Source organism: Mustela nivalis, assembly GCF_964662115.1.
Source record: "Mustela nivalis genome assembly, chromosome: X".
Classification (NCBI taxonomy): Eukaryota; Metazoa; Chordata; class Mammalia; order Carnivora; family Mustelidae; genus Mustela; species Mustela nivalis.
Genome location: NC_139040.1, coordinates 124,429,278 through 124,452,799, shown reverse-complemented (window position 1 = coordinate 124,452,799; position 23,522 = coordinate 124,429,278). Strand labels below are relative to the sequence as shown.

The 23,522-nt window shown below is 46.3% G+C and overlaps 1 protein-coding gene across 6 annotated transcripts in view; it reads left to right on the top strand.

Annotated features, from left to right (window-relative positions):
• The first annotated feature begins 10,408 nt into the window (after positions 1-10,408).
• The window catches only part of PRPS2 (phosphoribosyl pyrophosphate synthetase 2), a 65,216-nt gene continuing 52,102 nt past the window's right edge, over positions 10,409-23,522 (top strand). For 2 of the 6 annotated variants that reach the window (XM_082717104.1, XM_082717101.1), the window contains exon 1: positions 18,715-18,824. The gene's annotated coding sequence lies outside the window, so the exon portion shown is untranslated. Of the gene's footprint in view, positions 10,662-17,254; positions 17,389-18,567; positions 18,825-23,522 lie in introns of those variants that run through there. The other 4 variants (XM_082717105.1, XM_082717106.1, XM_082717102.1 and 1 more) reach the window with 4 other exon arrangements.

Below are 23,522 nucleotides of genomic sequence, written 5' to 3'. Positions count from 1 at the left end.
TTCCTAAATCTTCCTTTAAAGTTAACATTGCAGAGATAGCTTCCCTGCTTTGAAAGCTCAGAGTTGGCATCTAACCTTTTGTACTGAATTTTTATTCATAAGATCTTGAACATCACTAAGCTGGATACTTTTTCATTATCTCCCTGTTCTCTGGCCTACCCAACTCACTTTTAAATTTCAAAGCCTATACATAGGAAATCCATATCTTTATCAAGTGTTTCTGCTGCAGAAAATAATGGAATGAATTAAATCCTGGGTCACTGAAATAAGTAGATAGCCACTTATCCCACGTAGCTTATTTTGCCATTCAATTTGAAATTAACCTCCTGCCTTCAGCTAAACTTTGTCCAATCTTACCTCTGTATTTATGATGGCATCTCGATTTTCTGTTACACATTCACCTCAAAGCATTGAGTTGTTTGTGGGTTTCTTTGGGGTTTTTTCATTCTCCCTATTAATTCTCATTTTCTACTCCACAGCCTGGACCAAAATTTTGTTTGCGGCATTGTCATTCACAACTTTAGGGGAATTAGCTTTGGCAGTGGAGGTATGTGGGATTTGAGAAGCTGAGCCTTCTTGCTAACCCCCAACCAAGTAATGTATTTGTTTTCACTCTGATTAGTACCTTTTGCATGTCTTGTCCTTTCACTGAACGATCCAATTTTCCTTTCTGTCACCCACTTAAAGAGTCAAGATGAGTCCGTTCATTCATTCCTAATCTGGGCAAACACTGCTAGGTGCTGGAGGTGGGACGTGATGGTGAATGATTGACATGGTCCTTGCCAAAAATGGAGCACCCATTCTAGAATGGGCCATTCCTCAAGAAAGGAGGGGCTCAGAGTAAGTGAGCATTGCAGGCAGTTTTCACTTTGCATGAGATCGCAGGCCCTCAAAGATAACCAAGCCAGCCAGAAATGTGCAAAATGATCTTAATAGACAGTGAGAAAAAAATTACAATTGTTCCATGACCTATAAAGATTTCTGTGAAAACATCACTATCTTACTGTCAATTTTAAATATATAGGGACATGAAAAAAATAGAGTAAAACGGATACTTATTTGGTACACAGTGATTTAAAACATTAGAAACTGTGAGAATTAAAGTGGGCCTTTTTGGTAAAGCCTCATAGAGGGTAGTGTGAACAGTGTTTGTCTTCTTTTTTTCACCATTTAGCTTATAATCTGGAAGGAGCATCTTTTCTATGCTTTGGCAAATTGTCATACTGCTTTCTAAATTTGGATCAGCTTCGCGTATTTTATCGTTCATGCTTCCAATGTTGTGAAATGTCTCCAAGAGTTCCTTTAATGTAGGTGGGTTTCTTTTTCAGTGTTACTTCCTCTGGGACAGCTTCGCCCTTTTCATCACAGCCCTTCACTGCCTTCCTCTGGCTGCCTACGTCCAGTCTCCAAGGAAGACTGTGTTTGCATTCCCATAATCAGCGACTTTGTCTATCATTCCACTTACATTCTCTCTTATTTCACTTCCAGCATCATCATGTTTTGTTTCTCTACTGCACTTTCATCTTTGTTGGCCTGTTGCCTCTTTCAATCATCCATTTTTACTAAATGTTATGTGGCTTTATCATTCGGTAGGGGGAAAAAGAAGACAGCACAACTACATCCTTTGCTGTCTGTGCCTGAGCTGAATAGCAGAAGCTTGGCAGCCCATACCAATGGACGTTCGAAGAAGTGATACAATTGGTCACTGATCATCAGGCACCTCTTTTATTTATACAGTGATTTTTGGATTGAAGAGGTAATCACGAAGTTTGGACTTTGTGCAATGATTCACAGTTAGCATACCATGGTAACTGAGGTTTAAACCATGTTGTTGGGGGATGGGTATTTCATAAAACCATGGTAACTGAAATTCATGCATATCAGACCCATGCAGAATGAGGACTGCCTGGACACTAATGTTTAAAGAGTCTGAAGCCAGTGGTGAAAATAGCTGAACAGGTAGTGTTTAGCACTGTCCAATAAGATTGCCTGCTATCATGGACATTTTCCAAATCTGTGATGCACAATATTGTAGCCAATAGTCATACGTGGCTATTGTGGATGTTCAGTGCGGCCAGAATGATGAAGCAACAGAATCTTGAAGTCAATGCACTTTAATTCATTTACATTTAAAACCCACCTGTGGCTAGTGGCACACGGAGGTCTAGTGGGCAAGTGCAGGTCTAGGGGGCAAGCAAAGAAGAGTAAAATAAACAGAATAATGACAAATTTCAGTAAGTTTTAAGAGGGAAAATTGATAGTCTGCTGAGGAAGGAACTATAAATAAGTCAAGACTTTGTCTAGGTTTGAAACGAAGGAGCCAGCTCTGATCAGTTGGTACATGACCCCCATTTCACACAGGCCCCGCTAAAGATATTTAAATGTTATATGCATTAGAGACAGTAGCAGATAAAGACCCTCCCTCATTAAACATGGGCTCTGACTTATCCAAACCCTTTCCTAAATCCCAGGTCAAAAGACAACTGAGTACCCCCTGAATAATGGAAATACACACACAGACACATGCACACTTGTTCTTAGCCTTTGGGTGCCTTCAAGGATGCTGATGTGTGATTTGCATGGATAAATATTTCTTCCCTAAGATCTGAGAATCAGCTGTTGAGTGCACATTAGTTCGTGAATGACTGACAGCTGCACTGGGGCATAGGAAGTGTGGCAAATATTGACTTAATAGCCAGCATGAGCAGTCTGTTCCCTAAAAGGTGTCCTTCCCAACGCAGTCTGATTCCATACCAGCCCTTAGCCCAGAGCTGGAACTTTCCTCTGCTTTTCCTGATCTCTCTACCAGTTCTTGGGCCCCGCTTCCTTCTTGGTGGGGCTCCAAGCCTCACCCAAGCCCACTCAGATGTAACCAGCACATTCTGCGGTCTAAAATATACATAGGGATAGGAATAAAGGAAGATGTGAGCCCAGAGTTTGGTGAAAGACAATTTAAATTTAATCGCCACTATCTATTATTTCTTCCCTTTACTTTCCCCTCCTAATCTCCCCCCACCCCCCAGCCCGCCCCTCTGTATTAGTTTTTTTTTTTTTTAAGATTTTATTTATTTATCAGAGGCGGGGGGAGAGAGTGAGCACAGGCAGACAGAATGGCAGGCAGAGGCAGAGGGAGAAGCAGGCTCCCCGCTGAGCAAGGAGCCCGATGTGGGACTCGATCCCAGGACGCTGGGATCATGACCTGAGCCGAAGGCAGCTGCTTAACCAACTGAGCCACCCAGGCGTCCCAAGTTTTATGTTGCTGTTTAATGAGTGAACACAAACTTAGTGGTGCATTTATTATCTCACAGTTTCTAGAGCTCAGGAGTCTGGGCACAACTTACCTGGGTCATTTGCTCAAGGTGTCACAAAGTTAAAACCAAGGTTTTGGCTAGGCTGCAGTCTCATTGAAGGCTCAGCTGGGGATGAGTCTGCTTGGAATTCAAATTCAATTTCTTGCAGCTATATGACTAGAGAGTAGCCCTGGTATTTTGCTGCTGGAGTCTGGAGGCTGCCCACGGGTCACAGAGCCTGTCCACGGTTCCTTGCTACAGGGGCATCTCCAACATGACTCCTTATTTTATCAAGGCCACAAGGAGAAGCTCTGACCTCAGGGAAGGTCCAGTCTCTCTTTTATGGGTTTCACCTGATTAAGTCAGCCCACTTAGGATAATGTCCCTTTTGATTAATTCAAAGTTAACTGAGTTGGGGGACGCCTGGCTTTCTCAGTCGGTGGGGCATGAGACTCAGTCTCGGGGTTGTGGGTTTGAGCCCTACATTGGGTATAGAGATTACTTAAGAGCAAAATTTAAAAAAAGAAAAAAAGACTGAGTTGGGACCGTAAGTGCATCTCCAATATTATATCACAGTTGCCACACTCTGTCACTTAGAAGCATGCCACAGGTTCTGCCCACACTCAAGAGGTGAGGACTGCTTGGGCTGTAAATACTAGGAATTGGGAATTGTGGGGGATCACTTTAGGGTCTGTCCACCACGCCCTCTAAGGCTTTTCCCTCAGCTACAAACTCGACAGATGAAATACTCCTCTGGACAGAAGAAATAGTGTAAACACTTGAAATATAGACTTGAAAGACCTTCAGGACCCCACAGCCTTCAGCTTTCTCTGCCCTGGCCCAGGCCCATTCTCTAGACATATTTCCCTGTTAATAGGCCAAGTTGCTCTGGCTGCAAATGCCAATAATTATGATGTACTGACCTGTGCAGGTCAGAATTTTATTAGCGCTAAGACCATAGGTGAGCTTCCTGTGGCAATATGACTTTTTTCACCACACTCATTTTAGAGTCAAGTTATGACTTCAAGATCAGGTTAGATCACATAATTCAACTAGCAGAGGGATTATTAAAGATGCCAAACTTTAACCAGCATAACCATGCCTTCTCAAGTATTTATGAGAAGGGGGATGAGTCAAGTAAGGTTGCTTGGTCCTAAGTGATTCAGCTGGAGGTGGACTCCACTCATTCAGGTTCAACACCCCACCATGTCCCACTTGGAACTCCTGGCCAGAGTGCCCTGAAAGGATGCTGCTTCCTCCATGTGGGTTCCAACAGAGACAAATATAAAACAGGGCTCATTTCCTTCTAGATTCTGTGACCCTTTTTCCTCTCCCTTGATTTTCCAGAGCTATATAAAGCTATGTCATTGAATCAGACTTTTGTTGAATCGGACTTAGTACTCCCCGGATTTCTGAGACAGGAGCAACAAGACACACACACACACACACACACACACATGTATACTGGATCACAAGGGAAAGTTAATGTGACCAAAATGATGGCACCTGTCTATACTCCCACAGAGTTTTGACTGATACATCCCACCCACAGTGTGCACTATCCAGCTTTCTGACTTTGCCTATTTGATGGATTTCTATTTCTTTGTTATTTTAATTGGCATTCTGGGATTGATAAAGGGTTTCACCTTTTCTTCATGTGGTCATTGACCATTGGGGTTCTTTTTCCTTTAATTTCCTTTTATGTCCTTTGCCCAATTTTCAGTTAAGTTTTCTATTTTTCAATGTTGATTTACAGATGTTTTTTATGTATTTCTATATGATGCACTCATTGGCTTGGGACATTGCAAGTATCTTTTCCCAATCCATCACTTGTAATCTTTGTCCATAGTTTCCTTTCGAAAACAGAAAGCCTTAGTTTGGAAATAATCAAGTCCACCAATCTTTGACCATATGATGTATGCCTCCTCTTCTCTTTACTTTATAGTTCCGCCATTCCTATGTAGGTCTTTAATCCATCCGAAATCCACTTTTTTCTATGAGTCAAGGAGGAATCCACTTTTACTCTTCCCCATAGATGTAGACCATTTCCTCAACATCAGATCGCTGACCGGATCCTGTGAGACAAGCAGCATATGTCGAGGCTTAGATGGCCAAGTGTGGACAGGTTGGGGATGGTGATTTGTATCGCTTCTAACTTACACACATTCTGCCTCCGGTCTGCTTGGAAATCTTTGGAGGGAACACCCTTGGCCATGACCCAGATTCCATTGTGGTGAAGTGGCTTGGGGAAAAACTGAGGCTCTCCCCACCTGCTTATAGGTGTGCAGATCACAACAAGGATGAACTAAAGCTGAAGAACATGGCAAATGTCCCACGTTCTGGGAAGAACTGTTGGTCAACTCATGTGCAGTACCATCAAGATGTCCCAGGAGAAACTGGATAAGACGTTAACAGGAAAGAAAAGTCCTGAATTACTAGATAGGCGTGAGAACAGCCAAGCTATGGTTTATTGCTATTAAGTCGATCCCTTCTATAACCACACAGTTGATGGAGTCGGGGAAATAGAGCAATGTATGTCAACTGCATTCTCTACTGTGTGGTGGGGTGAAACTATCATTTATTTTCAGGTTCATTAAATAAGAATTACATTCCTGGGAGTAAATTGCACTTCGAAAGGAAAAAAATTTTTATTCTTGAAACCAAGGCTGTATATGTCTCCCATTCATGTTGTTATGAGTGAAGGATGACTCTATATTTTAGAATTATTTTTCTATTATACAGTATTTATACTGTTAAAGGCAAATGGATATGAAATAAGACATTATAATTATAACATTTAATCATGTAAAAATATCACTAAATCATCCTTAAATGTATCTTAAATAAAATAGCATAATGGAAAAAATAACTAAATTCAGGAAGACATTTTTATCTGTCTTTGAGAATACAGAACAGAAGGCAGAGTAGAGGTCACAGGTGCCTGGGAAAACACAGGGAATAAGTACAGATGAGAGTATAATAATGATTGATTTTTGAAAAATACTTCTTGAATTCTTAATTATCATTTGAAGTGACCTTTTTCTAAGGAAAATAACTCTCCAACTTGAAGTCCTTTCTCTGCTTTATCCAACTAATGAAGTCCTATTTGTTTTTCAAACCACACCTCAGAGGTCACCTCCCCGGACAGCCCTCTGTGATTGGCCCTCTAACCCTACTCAAGAGTCAAACTCCCCGCATTACTCACAAAGTATTATTATTATTTATTTTTTAGCTTTCATTTTTTAATCTGTTTTGCTTAGGGAAATACCTGCATCTTACTCATATTTGTATTCCCGGTGCTTTGAACTGTACCCGGAGTATAGCACGCTCCATTGTAAAGGTTTTTTTTTTTAGGGCACCTGGTCGCCTCAGTGGGGGAGCATGTGACTCTTGATCTTGGGATCGTGAGTTCGAACCCCACACTGGGTGTAGATATTTCTTAAAAAGAAAAGATAAATAAATGCCTTTTTTAAAAGATTTTATTTATTTATTTGACAGAGAGAAAGACCACAAGTAGGCAGAGAGGCAGGCAGAGGCGGGGGGAGGAGGCTCCCTGCTGAGCAGAGAACCCGATGCGGGGCTCAATCCCAGGACCCTGAGATCATGACCTGAGCGAAAGCAGACAGAGGCTTAACCCACTGAGCCACCCAGGCGCCCCAATGCCTTTTTTTTTTTTTTTTTTAGAGTGAACTGAAATGCCAAAGACCTTCTTTATGTATTGACATAAGTTTTAACGTACATGTAAATCACCTGGGCATTTGCTAAGATACAGAAAATGGCTTAGGAGGCCTGGGGTAAGGCTGAGGGTCTGCATTTCTTTTCTTTTTTTTTTTTTTTTAAGATTTTATTTATTTGTCAGAGAGAGTGAGCGAGAGTGAGCACAGGCAGACAGAGTGGAAGCCAGAGTCAGACGGAGAAGCAGGCTCCCTGCGGAGCAAGGAGCCCGATATGGGACTCGATCCCAAGATGCTGGGATCATGACCTGAGCCGAAGGCAGCTGCTTAACCAACTGAGCCACCCAGGCGTCCCGAGGGTCTGCATTTCTAACAAGTTCCCAGGTGATGCAGATTTTTTTGATCCACCAGCCAATACAGGAAGTACCAAGTATCTAGCTGGGCCCAGGACCCAGGGCTCCAAATTCCGTGAGTCCTGGTGGGGATAGGGACTTTGCATTCCTAACAAGTTCTCAGGTGAGGCTGATGTTGCCTGGTCCAGGGACCACACTTTGGGAACCACTGCTCTAAACGTCACCTTGAAACCATGGTAATCAATGACTAATCCATCCATAATGGCCAGAATCCAATCATTCACACAGGTGATGTTAGAGAAACAGATCGGAGCAGGTCAACACCACCGGTCACGTGACAGTGAGTTGGTGGCCCGCAGTATTAGAGATTCGTCCCCACTTCGGCTCCAATCCTGGCTTCCAGTTCTGGGTCTTGAAGCTGTAATTTACATCCCCTTGGGAAATTCTGAACCTCCCCAAGTCTCAATCTCTCTATCTGTACTTCAACACTGAGCTGCTGTAAGCCCCACTCTGCTGACCCACCGGAACCCCCCAGGCAATTCCGACCTTCACCCTTCAGCAGTACCATGGTGGGTCTAGTTCTCTAGTTCAACAAAAAGACTCTGCGTTCCTTGAGGACAGAGATGAGTTTTATTTCTATTTATTCTCAAGCGCATAATACCCCTGGCAAAGAGCAGGTACTCATTAAATGTTTGCTATTGAATGAATAAAAGTAATAAACCCTGGGCTCCAAATAGCCCTTTAGGTCCTGGCTTTATGCTAATTCTCTCATTTTAGCTGCTTTGAACTATCACTGGAATGGCATGCCCCACCAAGTAGCACTGGGAACGAGAGACTCATAATTCAATGCTGAATATGACTCTCCTGAGACAAATCCGTGGTTGCTGAGCTATAAATGATTTTTTTTTAATTTTCAGATTTAATGATACATAGAATTATTTTCGCAGGCAAGTATTTTTACTGCCGCTCTTTATCACGAGCTTTAGTAAGAAAAGTTTTCCTACAGGGCCTTGCTTTTATAAATAAACTAGGGCTTTTATTACTGTAAAAGTTTTCATTAACAAAAGAAATCTTTTTGCACTTAGGTGTTTGTTTTTTTCGACTTTAGAAGTTATTTTTTAGTTAGAAACACTTTTCTGGCTAATAGAGTGACAAATCCATCTTCCTCTTTTTCCCCAGCCCTGCCGTGTCCCAGCTGTGACTTTTGGGTGAGGCGCTCATATGTATGGGCCTCGGTTTTCTTATCTGTAAGACGAGGATAAAACAGCTCTTGGGGGGGCGGGTAGGGAGGGCGGCGCGGATTTGTTCAGTGCGTAGAGCGTGCGGGGGTTGTGAGTTCGGGTCCCACCTCGCGTGCAGAGATTACTTAAAACACACACACACACAGCTGTTGTACATTGGTTTGATAGGATTTCAAATCCACTTGTGTATGACCAAAATGGAGTTGTTTTCATGAGTAAAGTTGTTTTGCTGGAAAAGTGAAGTCAGCTGAGACGGGATGGCGTCCCCGCAACCCGTGGTCACTGAGAAGCACGGAGGGGCCCGCCGGAGCTGGATCTGGACAAGGCGGCTCTTTGCTGATCTGCGAAACGCTCCCAAGACCCTGGGGCATTTCAAGCCACTGTATCCGGCAGCGACATCAGCCCTGCCACTCGGGGCAGGCGACCCTCTTGCAGTGGCCTCCAGCGCCCGCGTTCCCTGGCAACGCGCCCTAGCAACGGGGCGGAGTCCGGACTCGGGGCTGGCAGAGCGGGCTCCGGCACTGGCTTGGAGGAAAGAACACCTCAACTAACTTTGGACTTTATTCCTTTCATCTCCCCTTGCCTGGAACAATGGTGTGATTAATCTATTGTTGGTTTGGACTATGTTCTTTCTTTATTGGCTTATTAAGAGACATTATCCTGTGCGCTATTGGCTTCTAAGACTTCCGCAGTAAATAAACCTGTGTTAAATAAATTACTGGCCAAGACAAAGTCAGTCTCTGAGCTTGAATTTGCTTCCCGGAACAAAACAACAGCTCCTGCCATATGGCTTTCAGAAGAAATACATGAGTTAATAGATGTCTTTAGGAGACTGTCTGACGTATAATAAGCCCTAATAAATGTTCACTCTTATTATTTTAAGAGTGACCAAAACCAAACACATTTGGAGGAAGGTGTGGCTTTTCTAACCATAGCCAGAGGCGATGTTTCCCCCACCCAGATCCAGAGCCCCAAAAGAGTCTGGTTTGGGTCGTTCTCCTGACTGCAGACCAAGGTGAGCCTCCCCCGTATCCTTCAGCGGCTGGAGCCCCTCGCTTTGCTGCTGGCTTCAGACACGGCGCTAATCCAAGTCCGGCTCTTCCTAGTTCTCCGTGGCTCAATGGGTCATGAGATCTGCACCCTCATGTTCCCAGCGGCCCTGTTCACAACAGCCAAGATGCCGAAGCAACCTGAGTGTGCACTGACAGATGACTACATCCAGAACATGCATTTTACACATCTATGTATAATGCGTTATATATATCTATTAAGATATTTATTCCAATGTAGGCATGTTAGATATAATGCATTATATAGAGATCATTACATGTGATACGCATACACTGGAATAATGTTCGGCCATCAAAAAGAAGTCCCGCCATCCGCAAAAACATGGATGAACCTGGTGGACATTTTGCAAAGCAAAATAAGCCAATCGCAGAAGGAGAAATGTGGCATGATTCCACTTATATGAGGGTTCTACAGCGGTCGAGCTCAGAGAAGCAGAAAGCAGAATGGTGATTGCCAGGAGCTGGGGGGGGGGGGCAAATGGGCAGCTTTTGAAGAAGTGTAACGCTTCCGTTTGCACGAGCTTAGTAAGTCCTAGAGATCTGCCACAAGGGCCGACTGACCAGGCCCGCTCACGTGACTCCACCAGCAACTCCCCGGCTCTTCTCTCCGCTGGGGAGTGGAGGTTGCCTCCCACCGGAAGGGTCTCCTGAGTGCAGGAAGCGCAGGTGGGCGGAGGGGAGAGAAACATCCAGAAGGCTGGGCAGAAGGAAATGAAGGATGAAAGGGGGTGGTTTCAGTTACTCTCCTAGTCAGTGTGAGCCCCACAGATTAAGAGGAAGCAGGTGGCCTTAAGAGCCCGCAGGCTGGGGCTTCGGCTGCACTGGTGGGGTTGCTTAGGTGCGGTTGGCCGCCGTCCTTCGGAGCACTGCCTCCCGTGGCTGCGTGGCTGAAGGCCAGGAAGGGTTGCCAAAAAGGACAGAGGCAGACAAAGGCAGGAAAACGAGCTAGAAGTCCAGATTGCCCGAAAACGCTACACCCAGCAAGCCAGAGCTGTTTTCCAGAGTCAAGGTGTTGCCATGGTGGCTAATTGAGGTAAGGAAGAAAAGGTGAAGCTAATGGGAAAACAGGGGTGCAGGCCCAGGAGAGAGCTGGGACCCTCGAGAAGGCTGTGGCCTACAGACTATGTGGCTAGCGCATTGGAAACCTCAGACAAGCCTTCTAGGTGGGGAGAGACGCGGGGCTCAGTTGCCCCCAACACCCCAGCTGATAGCCAGGCAGCCTCCAGGACCAGAGCAGCCCCGCTGACTGGCTGAAGTGCAGAGCTGAGCGCGAGAACCCAGCGGAAGCCCGAAGTGCTCGGCGGAGCCGGGGCAGCCCAGCAAACGGCAGGGTGGTGAGGACATTATTCACTTCCTTAAGTGTGAGAAGTTATTATGATCATAAAGAATACATCCTTGTTTTGAGGAGATACGTGATCCGTGATAGCACCTGTAGCTTTCAAGAGATTCAGCAAAAGTAAAGCCAGGTCACTGGATAAGCAAAGCAAATACAGTAAAACAGGGTCACTGTGGAATTTAGGTGACCGCTGTCTGGTGGTGGCTGCACTGTTGTTTTCAGCTTCCCTATATATTTGAAAATTTTCACAGTGAGAAGTTGGGAAATAAGATGTCAACAAATCACCCGTATCCCACACTGAGTGTATATTTAGAATGACACGGTTTTCATCACTCACTTTTGAAATTAGTTGTGAGTAATCGTTCAATCAGCCTTTGCTTATAATTTCTTGGCTCTTTTCATAAACACTCGGGGATGTCATGAAGAAGAAAATCCAATTTATTGGTTGGTTTCAAAAGTACAGAACTTTCTATGAAATTTATGTGTTTTTGTGAATCTGTGAGCACCAGATGTCTGTTTACCAGTCTTAGCAACCGGGTCATTCAGTGGCACATTAAATCTTGTGGGCACTTGCTAGGAGGCTTGCTCCCGTTCTGCGTGAATGGTGGTCAGAGGACCAGACTACCAGCTCTGCTCCTTAGTCAGCTGGGAGAAGAAGCCAAATGCCTCCGTTGACACATGCAGGAGAGAGACAGTCATGTTTTGTCAGGGACCAGTGAACCTGGGAACTGTGGTCAGGGGAGTCACACAGACGTGAGTTCAAATCCCAGTTACGCTATTTTCCGGGTTTTATTGCCTTGAAAGCAAGCCACTGTGGAGAAGGCAGCCATCTGATGGGCATTCCCTCGGCTGCCTGGGGCCCCCTTGCCAGGGTGCACACTCGTGCCTTTGAGGATAGGCAGGCCAACCCTGTAGAACCCTGCCCCCCCCGGGGGAGCCTCGGTAAATGGTGCCGAATAACTTAGTGGGAGTGGACACTACACTCTACACTCTCAGAGGAACGGTGTGTTTGGGGGATGGGCCAGAGGCCGGAGCTGAGAAGCTGATGGCAGAAAGAGCTGGCAGCGTTCATTAACGCCACAGCCAAAAACGTTGCCATTAGTCCGTAGGATACCTTTGTGCAAATTAGACAAAGAGACGCCTTCCTCCTGGAGATACTTTACCTCACAGGTGGGAGAATTGCTGACATGCGCTGACTGTTTTGGCGAGCACGTGGAGAAAAGGAAAATCCTTCTGCATTGTCACTGGGAATGTGACACGGAGCAGTCACCGTGGAAGGCAATGTGATGGCTCCTCCCGAATTGGAACTGAGTTATTCTAAGACCTGGCGATTCCACAGCTGCGTATACCCCCCAAATAAACGAGGGCTCGAGCAGACGCGTGGACACTGGTGTTCAGAATAGCAGCATTCAGATCTCCACCGACAGGAAAACGTAGAACCAGGGTGTGGCCCGTCCCTACGATGGGGTATTACTCAGCCTAAAAAAGAAAGGAAATCCTGTCACCTACTAGGATGTGGGTGAACCTCGAGGACATTATGCTAATTGAAATCAGCCAGACACAAAGAGACAAATACTATGTGATTCTACTCAATGTGAGGTATCTAATCTTTTTTTCTTTTAGGTTAACTCTGCACCAGACATGGGCTCCAAATCCCGACCCTGAGATCAAGAGTCACAGGTTCCACTGACTGAGCCAGACAGGTGCTCCTCTCTTTAAAAAAAAAAAAATTAATTAAAAATATTTTTTGTGACATATGCAAAATAGTCACATTCATAGAGACAGAAAATAGAATGGTGATGGGGACTGGGGCGGGGGAGAATTGTTTAATGGCATAAAGTTTCTGTTTGGGAAGATGAAAAAGTTCTGGAGAAAAATTGCCGAAGCAGAATTTAGGAAGAACAAGATAGGATACACGAAGACAAGAGGTCAGGGACAGTAATATGTAAGTAACAGGAGTTCTGGAAGCAGGAAAAGAACAAAAGGGAGGTGAATAATTAAAGAGATAATAAAAGAATGATTTTCCTGTTCTGAAGAAAAGACAAGGCCGCAGACCAAAGGGCCCACCGAGATCCAGGTAAGATTAATGGAAATCAAAGGCCCTAGCCTTTCAATGTCTTGATGATATTCCTGAGTTCCAGAGGTACAGAGACGATCTTTTTTATTTTATTTTATTTTATTTTATTTTATTTTATTTTATTTATTTGACAGAGAGATCACAAGCAGACAGAGAGGCAGGCAGAGAGAGAGGAAGGGAAGCAGGCTCCCCGCTGAGCAGAGAGCCCGATGTGGGGCTCGATCCCAGGACCCTGAGATCATGGCCTGAGCCGAAGGCAGACGCTTAACCCACTGAGCCCCCAAGGTGCCCCCAGAGACAATCTTATAAGCATAGTTCATATGAAAATCATGGATTACTTAGGAAGGCAGAACAATCAGGCAGCCATCAGACTTCTCATAAGCAATATTTAAAATTAGAAGGACCTGGGGCACCTGGGGGGCTCAGTTGGCTGAGCATCCAACTCTTGATTTCTGCTCAGGTCATGATTTTGGGGTCATGAGATCAAGCCCTGCATTGGGCTCCATGCTGGACGTGGAGCTTGCTTGCGATTCTCTCTCTCTCTCTCTCTCCCTCTGCCCCTCCTCCCGTCCCTTCCCTCTCAAAAAAACAAAACAAAAAAACCTAGAAGGATGTGAATGACATCCATACACAATGGAGAAAAAAGAATTGCAGTTGAAGAACCCAATATCTGGCCAAGATTGTCTTGACCTGCCAGGCGGAAATACACATAGCAAACAGGTGTGCGATGTTTAGCTCGAGAGTGCGCTGAGCGCTTCCTGTGCTCCAGGGACTCTGTGGGCAAGGATAGATAATATCCGTTTCAGCCTCCCAACAACCCTGGGAGGGAAATCCTTGTGTTATGATCCCAGTATTACAGATGAGGAAATGAGGCACAAAGAAATGACAAAAGATGCTTGCGATCACACAACCCACAAAGAGCAAAGCCAAATTCTGGTGTTCTCACATTTACATCATTCTACCGGTTCTTAAAACTAATTGTCTTCATGACAGGTGGAGAAAGGGCCAGGGCAGAAAGGTTTGCAGAGCAGGGCTTGGGGACAGAAGATCAGCAGATGGAAAAGAATGCATCTGGTAATACAGGGACTCATCAAACATAAAATGCTGTAAAAAAAAAATTTATTGCAAACATACAAAAATTGAATGTACAGACTTGAGAAGAACTAGAAAGCGATAGGGCACGTGAAAACATGAATGTAATCCTAACTGGGCTGTGAGCCCTTTTGCTCTGGGATTTCTGTTATTTCAATAGAGTGTGATCAAGAGTTCAAAAATAACAGAGTTCTGACCTAGGGGACAAGACTGCCTGGGGTCTGACTCTCATCCTAGTTCCTTAGTCACTGGGATCCTGGAGGTGCTCTGGGGTGTTTCACTTCAAGAAGAAGGAGTTTGGGGCGCCTGGGTGGCTCAGTGGGTTAAGCCACTGGCTTCAGCTCGGGTCATGATCTCAGGGATCTGAGATCTCCTGGGATCGAGCCCCACGTCGGGCTCTCTGCTCAGTGGGGAGCCTGCTTCCCTTCCTCTCTCTCTGCCTGCCTCTCTGCCTACTTGTGATCTCTGTCTGTCAAATAAATAAATAAAATCTTTAAAAAAAAAAAAAAGAAGAAGAAAGAGTTTGGGTCTCAAAGCTCTAACCCCATAGGTCGTTGGCTACGGCTGCCCAAGAAGGCTGTGTGCTGTGACATCTCCCCCTGAAAGCTGCCTTGGATCCAGTTGCCTGGCAGTAGAACTCAAGGTCACTAGTGTGAACGGTTAGAAGCAACGCGCGCCAAGACTGGAGAAGTAGCCCTTGCAACCAGGCAAGCCTATCCAAGGAAATTCGTGCAGAACGCTAAGAGCTCCATGTGTGATTTTCCTTCCTCCACAAAAAGATGCAGAGGGAGGAAGTTGGAAGAGTGAGATCGGGCGATGGTAATGCTCCCGAGAAGCCAAATGCTTTCTGTCTTGTGGTTCCTCCTTCCCCAGCCTGTTGGCCTTTTGCTTTAGAGGTTGAGAAGCTGCTCCATCTCCGGACGTAACAGTCATGTTTCAAGCAGGAGGACGTGGGAAAGGATGGTGGTCAGAAGGTCCCTCCCTGCCAACTCGTACGTTCTTGTAGTTTCTTTACATGGGAAGGCAAACTCCCGAGCAAACTTCCCTTGTCAGCTCATGACCAGCCCTGGAAGAAATGCTCCCCCCAAACCAATCAATGGCCAAAGGGAACGAGACCCCCATGTTAAAATTAGACCGATCATGATTCACCCCCTGGTGCTGGGGATGAGATCAGGGGTCGCCACCGGAGACCTGAACGTGTCCCTCTTGTATCAGCAGCGCCATGGCTGGTGGGCCGGCTGTCACCAGCACCTGCCACTATTCCCGCCCCAAGCTGAGGTCATGGGAGTAATGGGGGTGCTGCGATCCAAGGAAAGGTCAAAGAATGGAGAGAGAAGAGGGTAGGATCTCGAGGAAGCAAGTCATTGGAGAGACTGGCCGGAGGGGAAGAGCCCATGACGGGGTTGGGAAGTGGAGCCACGAAGTAGGTGCTGGCTTGGGGTTTCCCATGTGACTAGTCAGCTGATGGCCGAGGCTGCAGTTGTCTCAAGGCTCCTCAGTCCCTGGTCTGCGGGTGGGCTGGGCAGATGCAATCAGCTGGAGCGGGGAGCCACGGAGCCCCCCTCCAAGGTCATTCTGTAGTGCGGTGGTCTTCCAGCCGTGACTCCTCCCTGCGGCGGTGCCCCAGCAGCCTCGCCTCTCCCGCCCTCACATCACTTTTGATGACCTTGCCTCAGAGGTCCCAGAGCATCTCCCTCCATGAAGCTGCGTTCTCATACAGGTGCGACGGATGCCCACCTGTATTCAGCAGCTCTTGATGGGAGCCAAGGCCAAGGATTTCTGGGCATGTGTTAAGACCACCCCATCTCAGTCGTTTTTATTTTATTTATTTTTTATGTTTTCAAGTAATCTCTGCACCCAACACGGGACTCTAGCTCATGACCCCAGATCAAGAGTCACAGGCCCCACTGACCGAGCTGGCCAGGTGCCCCACCGTCGTTTCTGTTTCAAACTACTGCTTGGTTGTCACAACAGGGCAAGGATACAATTGCTGGAAATATCCCAGGCCAAGGATACAAGCTCCTTCAGTATAGTTACAAGGTAGAGAGGATCTGTGAGCAACATACCCCCAGAAGGAGCCCACGCATGCCCCCAACTGGAAGGCCAAGTTCCACTAAACTTGATCTTCCCCCAAGTCACCCAACTGATCAAAGAGAGGAGGAGCTCCGGGTGTGATTTCCAGAAATTCCTGTTTGCCATTCCCTTAGGGTTTTTCACATTCTCTTGGCTGCACCCCCGTCCTGCCAAGTGTTCCAGAGTCTCTTCCCCTGTTCCAGAGTCTTCAGCCTGTTCTCAAGTGCAGGCTGCTGCTTTGTCCTGTGTGATCAAGGTCACCTTTACAGCCTGGTTTCTGCTACCTGGTTCTGGCCTCGGGGCTGCGTGCAGCCCTTCGGGCACCTTCTTATCTCAAACCTATACCCTGAGTTTTCCAAAGGCTTTGAGGCTACTCCCGTGAGCGTGCAAAAGGCACAACAGGGTAAAGAGAAAATTAAGAGACCCAGTGACAAAGAGAGCGGAGAAGGCTCTCATGGCTCTAAGCTTCTGGACCGCAAAGCAGAAGAAGGCAGACTTAGCTTATGTATTTTTTTTTAATTCTTCTTCAGAAACAAACTTTTTTCCTAAAGTAAGCTCATTTATCACAGCAGGGTATTGAGTAAAGGACACTTGGTCGCAAAGTCGACACAACACCTTTAACTACAGTTACATAAGCGTCATTGGCTGCCTGCATGATGGGTTCTTCCATTGATCCTTTATAAAGATTAAAGATATACTATGCCCATTAGCTGTCTCTTCCAATATTGGGTGTCTTAAGTGAGTCTTTCTTAGGTTCCTTCACTGAAAAATTTATTGAGTATCCTCAGGATGTCAACACGGCGCCAGCTGCTAAAATTGCAATTCATCCTGGAGTCCTCGAAGCCAGGACTTCTCAAACTTGACTGTACATTGCAGTTCCCTGGGGGGCTAGTTAACACTCTGGACCCATCTCTAGGGTTTCCGATTCACTAGGGCTGTGACGGGCCCCAATAAATTGCATTTCTATCATGTTCCCAGGTGATATTAACATTGGGTGGGACCAGGGCGCCCACACTTGGAGAACCACCGCTCTTTTTTTTTTTTTAAGATTTTATTTTTAGGTAATCTCTACACCCAGCCTGTGGCTCGAACTCACAGCACCGAGATCTAGAGTCACGCGTTTGCCCAACAGAGCCCACCAGGTGCCCGGAGAACCACTACTCTTAAGAGTCACCTGTAAAGGTCTGTATTCTAAAATATGTTTTAAGTTTGTGGCCCACCCTGGATGTGAGATTTGAGAGAGAAGGAGCACTTTATTTGCAGCTACATGGGAAATCAATTTACTCCATGCAAAGTGGGAAACAGTGGGGCCTATTCTAGGAGGAGCGGGAATTTTTCTCAGCTGAGGACTTGGGAATCTTTGAAAAACGTATAAGTCCTTAAAGGTGCTGTCAAACAGCGTGGAAAAGAAGCTGTTCGGGCTGAAAATCGTTTGAAACCTCCATCTCCTTCTCAGGGCTTATGGTCCATACAAGAACTTCACCGCTGTCTCTAAGAATATTCTAGCTTTATGAGCAACATCACTTTGATGGACTTGGGAGAATGAATAAAATACAAAATGCACTTCCCTGGACATTTAATTGGGGGTTAAAACATTTCAACGATTTCTCAGCACATGTTTTTCAGATAATTAGCACGAATCCCTCATTTACTATGTAGACCTCAAGGAAGTTCGTTCAAATACAGAGATTTGGTGCTAATTCAAAAATCTGCCAGTATATTCATTAACGTGCTTAAAATGTACTGTACTGTAGCGAATCTGACTTATTTGCAAAGGACCCTGGGTAAGTTTTGAAAAAATGGGAATTTCACATTTTCCATTTTCTCTACATTTCTGTTGAAACACCCAAATATCAATTTAATGACCAAGATTTTCTCAGGTTCCAGAGCTGAGAACGAGGACATCTTTGGGGGCCATTATTCCACTTGTCACTGATGTCTCCATCACTCTCCGTGGAACCCCTGGTTGACAAGCCCCATTCTCTGGTACACGGCTTCCGCTCCTCTCTTTGGTGCCGTGTCTTAAATATTAGCCGAAGGTTGAAACATTAGCCTCAGGTGTCCTCATCTCTGATAACCCCTTGCATTTAGGAATGTTAAGATTAAGTGAGTTAATATGTGTAAAGTGCTTGAAAGAGTTTCTGCCAGACTGTAAGTGCCATACAAATGTTAGCTTTTATTATGTGATATTATTATCATCAAAGGGAATCTTCTGATGTTAAAATTGGGAAAAAGCCCGAGGGGGGGGGGTGGAGATTGCAGAGGAATGCTTCCAGAGGGAAAGTGGGGAAGAAACAATCTTGTGCCAAAAAATCAGAAGCTGAAAGGCTTTTTTTCTTTTCTTTTCTTTTTTTCTAAAAGTTGAAAGGCTCTGAGTTTCTCAGCAGAAAAGAAGCTGGAAGAACTAGGGCCGTCCTGTTTATCCGCTGTTGCTGTTCCTCTTTCCGTGGCTGGGGTTACCCAAGTCAACTGCTGTTGGGAAGCAGATGCTCCTCCTCCTGACGCCTCCTTAGAAGGTCAAGGGTAGCCTAACGCTGTGTGACAGTGCCTGTGACCATCACCGCACTTCATCTCATCACGCAGGCATTTCTTCAGGTCACCTCATCCCAAGAGAAAGGGTGAGTACAGCCCAAGGTGGTGTCTTGAGAGAGAGGCCCTATTTGCCTTTTTATTACAGCACATCGTTGTAACTGTTCTGTTTTATTATTATTACTGTTAATCTCTTACTGTGCCCAATTTATAGATGAAACCCTGTCTGTGTGTATAGGACAAAACATGGCATGTAGCCTGCCATACTAGATGGGGTTTCAGGCATCCATCGGAGGTTCTGGAATGAATTCCCCACGGATAAGGGGGACTACTGTTTATAGAAGGAAACCTTTAAAATACTGGGAGAAAACAATTTCCAATTAAGAGTTCTACAGCCATCCAAGCTTGGAGTTGTGGGAATGATGTATACTGAAGACATTTTCAGACTTGCAGAACTGCAAAAACTTTATTTCCTATGCATTATTGCTCCGGAAGCTACTGGAAGACAGTCTCGCTCCTCCACCTCCACCCCCAAAGGAGGGAGTGAGTCTCAAAGAAAGTGGAGATGATAAAGGCGGGGCTAGTAACAGGAGGACTGGGCTTAAGAAAAAAGCAAACATATTTTTAAACACTGTTTTACATACATTTGCAATAACAACAGAGAAAATCCTCTGGAGCAGGGGTCTCCAACTTGAACTTAAATCAGCTGGAGGCTTAGTTGAGACAGTGCAAGCTTCCTGGGCAGTAACTATTGTACGTACATATTTTGGAGCGCTACCAAGGTTAATGAGGGTCGAAATGGGGCGGTTGCAAGCCGTGGTACCTGCGGCAGAAACACGGGGGTGGGGGAGGGGCCGTGGAGCATGGGGGCTGGGAAGCAGCGCCTATTGCAGTAAATGAAGTTGTCCTGGCGCACAGTCCCGCCTATTTGCTGGCTTGCCTTTGCTGGCCGCTTTCCCATGACAAGGGCAGACTAAGTCTGGGAGTCTTTGGGTGGGGGTGGGGGGAGGGCCCCTGAGGCCCACAGAGCCTAAAATATTTACCATCTGGCTCTTTACAGAAGAAGTTTGCCAACCCCCGTTTTAAACGATCCGCGTTTCTACACCTGAAACCAATACAATATTGATGGCGGGGATTAGCCAATGAAAAATTTATCAAGTCGGTGTTTATCAGAATAAAAACTAAATGAAAGAAAAGCAAAAATGTACCCCCCCCAAAACTGAATGTCGACAGAATCCTAAAAATGTTAGCGCTGGAAGAGACCACGGGCAGGTGCACTGTTCACGAGGGAGGAGACAGCTGTGTGCAGCGGCGGGGGTGGGAGTGGGGTGGAGGGTGGGCAGCTGGTCCAGGGTCCTGGGTGGTGGGGGGACCTTTCATCTTTCTCCAGGCCCTGGTCCCTCCCCTCCCCCCAGCCCTGTGTCTACCTCCACGCTGCTATGGTCCACTCATCCACCGTTGGCTTTAAGTGGCTTTCCGTCGAGGTGGGGTATTAAAAAGCCACTAGAGTAAGGGCTCATGAACGAAAAGAGCACGTGACCAGGGTTTGTGGGATGATCTGGTCTGGCGTCCGGCAGTGAGAGCCAGAGTCCTGCAGCCCTCAGGGAAATGAGATGCCCAGAGTGTGATTTGCAGTTGCCCTCTACCGTGAAGTCTTCCTCTAGCTTGTTGGCAGTGATTTTATTGGTGCAAGGTATGCTTTTGCCAACTGGGAGCCTATAATCTCCCCAGTAGAGGGATGTGTTATGCCCCAATAATGGGTCCGTGATTAAAGGAGCGAGACTGATATAAAGCGAAGGTCAAGCAAAGCTTTATTTCATGCCAAGCATCAAGAATCTAACCGAACGTTCGGGGCCGCACCTCTTACAAGAGAGGGCGACCCTTCTCTGTTTCACAGACTAGCTTTTAAGGGCAAAGGCCATGCGTTCAGGCCTGGCCACGCACAGGTGGCCAATGAGATTGTAACACACACAGGAAACTCCACAGTGATGCTAGGTGACCAGTTGAGTTACAATTGACCCTAGTAGACATTTGAACCAGCCTATTACACCTTGATTGGGATTGGCACCCAAAAGGCTCCCAAGGGGCGGGGGCCCATACTGCTTGGTAACCAGGGAGACAGTATGCACCCCCCCCCACCACTGATCGGATGTCTCCACCTGGCCTGACCCACCCCTGTATCTGGGCTTTGTTACCTGGAGCTGGTTTCCAGGACTTGTTTCTAACTGAATCCCCTGGGGGAAGGGGAGCAGGGACAGTTTAACTTTAATGAAATCCTCTTGCTAAATAGGTCCTTACAGGATGGGAGTGGGGTGCAGTGGGCGAGGTCGGTGGGGAGAGGGAAGGGAGGGACTCTGCTCCACACAGTGGCTCAGGGTCCCAGGCTGATGGCAGCTCTGCCGTCTTCAGCAGGAGGCTTCCAGGCACACTGCAGTGGTCCCCCCCCCCCCCCCGCCCCAGGCCAGCAGGGAGTGAGGAAGGCCATGGGGGAGGCTATGGAGCTCCATGTCATTTCTGCTCCAGTTCCACTGGCTAGAACTCAGCCACCAGCCCGCCCCTAACTGCAAACGCAACTGGGAAATTTGCACATACCTGAAACATCAGGAAACACAGGATGGACTTACTTTACAACAATGTTTTAGATACCATTCCAAATCACATGCTCAGTAGGTTTTTCTCCGACTTTTCACGTGTGTGGCCATGGGCCCGTGAAGGAGCAGGTGGATTTTGGTGGTCTTCCCCATTCCTCTTGCTAAAGATGTTATTATTGCCCAAAAGTGCTTATAAAGCAAGATTCCCTTGTTACTGCTTACATCTTTCCTCCACTGGAAAGTGGCAATGAGTCAGGTGGATGTGGTTGTTTTAAAAAAATATTTTATTTATTTCTTTATTTAGAGACGGGAGTGGGGGGCATGAGCAGGGGAAAGGGCAGAGGGAGAGGGAGAGAGAGAAAACGAAGCAGAGTCAGCACCGAGTGCGGGGCCTGACACAGGGTTCGATCCTGGGACCCGAAGATCATGACCCGAACCGAAATCGAGAGTTGGATGCTCAGCTGACCCCGCCACCCAGGTGCCCCCAGATGGGTGTTCTACAGGCTTCTTTTGTCCCGCCTGACTGTCAAAAGCACTCGGTCATTGCTATAGACGAGCAGTTTCATTCTATAACTTGGGTAGCTGAAAATTAGCAGGTAGGGATTTTAGCTGAGCCTTAAAAAAGACATTGTTTCTGCAAGGACTCAGACCGTGGGAGAGCGCCTACCTAGTCTGAGGCTAAACAGACTAAAGCAGAAACAGCCTTATCCATCTGCTAGCGCTGACAGGTCAGAGTGGGGCATAGAGCAGACTTTGGCTTCTCTGTCATCGTTTAAACAGGGGAACAGTCCTAATGCCAGCTACAGGGGGGATGTCATCCAGGCCAGCAGACCCACTTGCCTAGGGTTCCACGGGCCTGGGGCCTCCATGGATTGGGTCAGCAGGCGTCCTGGATCCTGTGTCCGCATTCCCACCCCAGCTCTGCCAGTCGCATTGTCCCCCAGAAGCCACTACAGACTGGGAAAAGATGAAAACTCACTGTGCCCCACCTTAGCCACCTGGTCGGCTCTCCCAGCCCTTCCTGATCACCAGGAGACATGGTGCTCCCAGCAGGAGGAGCGGACCTGGAGATCACACACCAGCGTGGGGCCAGTGGGGCCGGGCAGCACCCAATGGGGGCAGAGTCGAAGCAGGTGGGGGAGAGGGAACTCTAGAGGCATCAGAGATAAATTGCACTTCCGTTAAAACACTACCTAAGGCTGTCCCATCCCTACCTAGGGGCCATTTGTTTGCTTTTGTAGTAAAAAATGCTTTGATTTAGGGTGGGCTTTGGGTATATGTTCACTTTGATTTACAAATTCCTGCCATCTAGTGGCTAAATTAAGAACGCATCTTCTCTCTTGAACAATGTTCTGATCCTTGAAATGTCAGTTGGGTTTTTTTTTTAAGTGCCTAATGCAGAGTAGATGTTCAAAATTATTTGACGTAAAATGAAATGTGTTTAAACCAGAAGTTTCAAGATGTAGTATGTGAAACACACAAGGATGTGAAAGAAAACAGACAGACTTGATGGCTAAGCTCTTGTCTGTGTTCTAATCCAGTAAAGATCTCTCCTAGGAGAGATTTGTCTAGAGAAAGGGGAGAGAACTGGACTACCCCAGTGGTTTTGACATCTGTCTGGACATTAGCATCACCTGGGATCTTTTAAAAATTCCACAGCCCAAGTCACATTCCAGATCAATGTTCTTCATTTCAACATACTTTATTTGAAGCAAAACAAAGGCAAGGAAATCCAAGACTTTCGAATTATATAGGATGATTATTTACTTGGTGAAAGGCTTCCTCTCTTTATGAAAAAATTCACCACAGGATTTCTTAGTGCAGCTGACTCCTTTTCTGTATCTTAAATTAGTTAAAGAAAATTTTTTTTAATTTACTTGACAGACAGAGATCACAAGTAGGCAGAGAGGCAGGCAGAGAGAGAGGAGGAAGCAGGCTCCCCGCTGAGCAGAGAGCCGGACACGGGGTCGATCCCAGAACCCTGGGATCATGACCTGAGCCAAAAGCAGGGGCTTTAACCCACTGAGCCACTCAGGCGCCCCTCTTAAATTAGTTTAAAAACCCAATTCTATGTTCACCTACTTGGTAATTTTGGGGGGGTTAAAGCGAAACACATCAACATATTTGTCTAAGTCATTGGCTCTATATTTTTGTACTTGTCCATCCAGCAGACCAGAAAACAGAAAGAGGAACTTT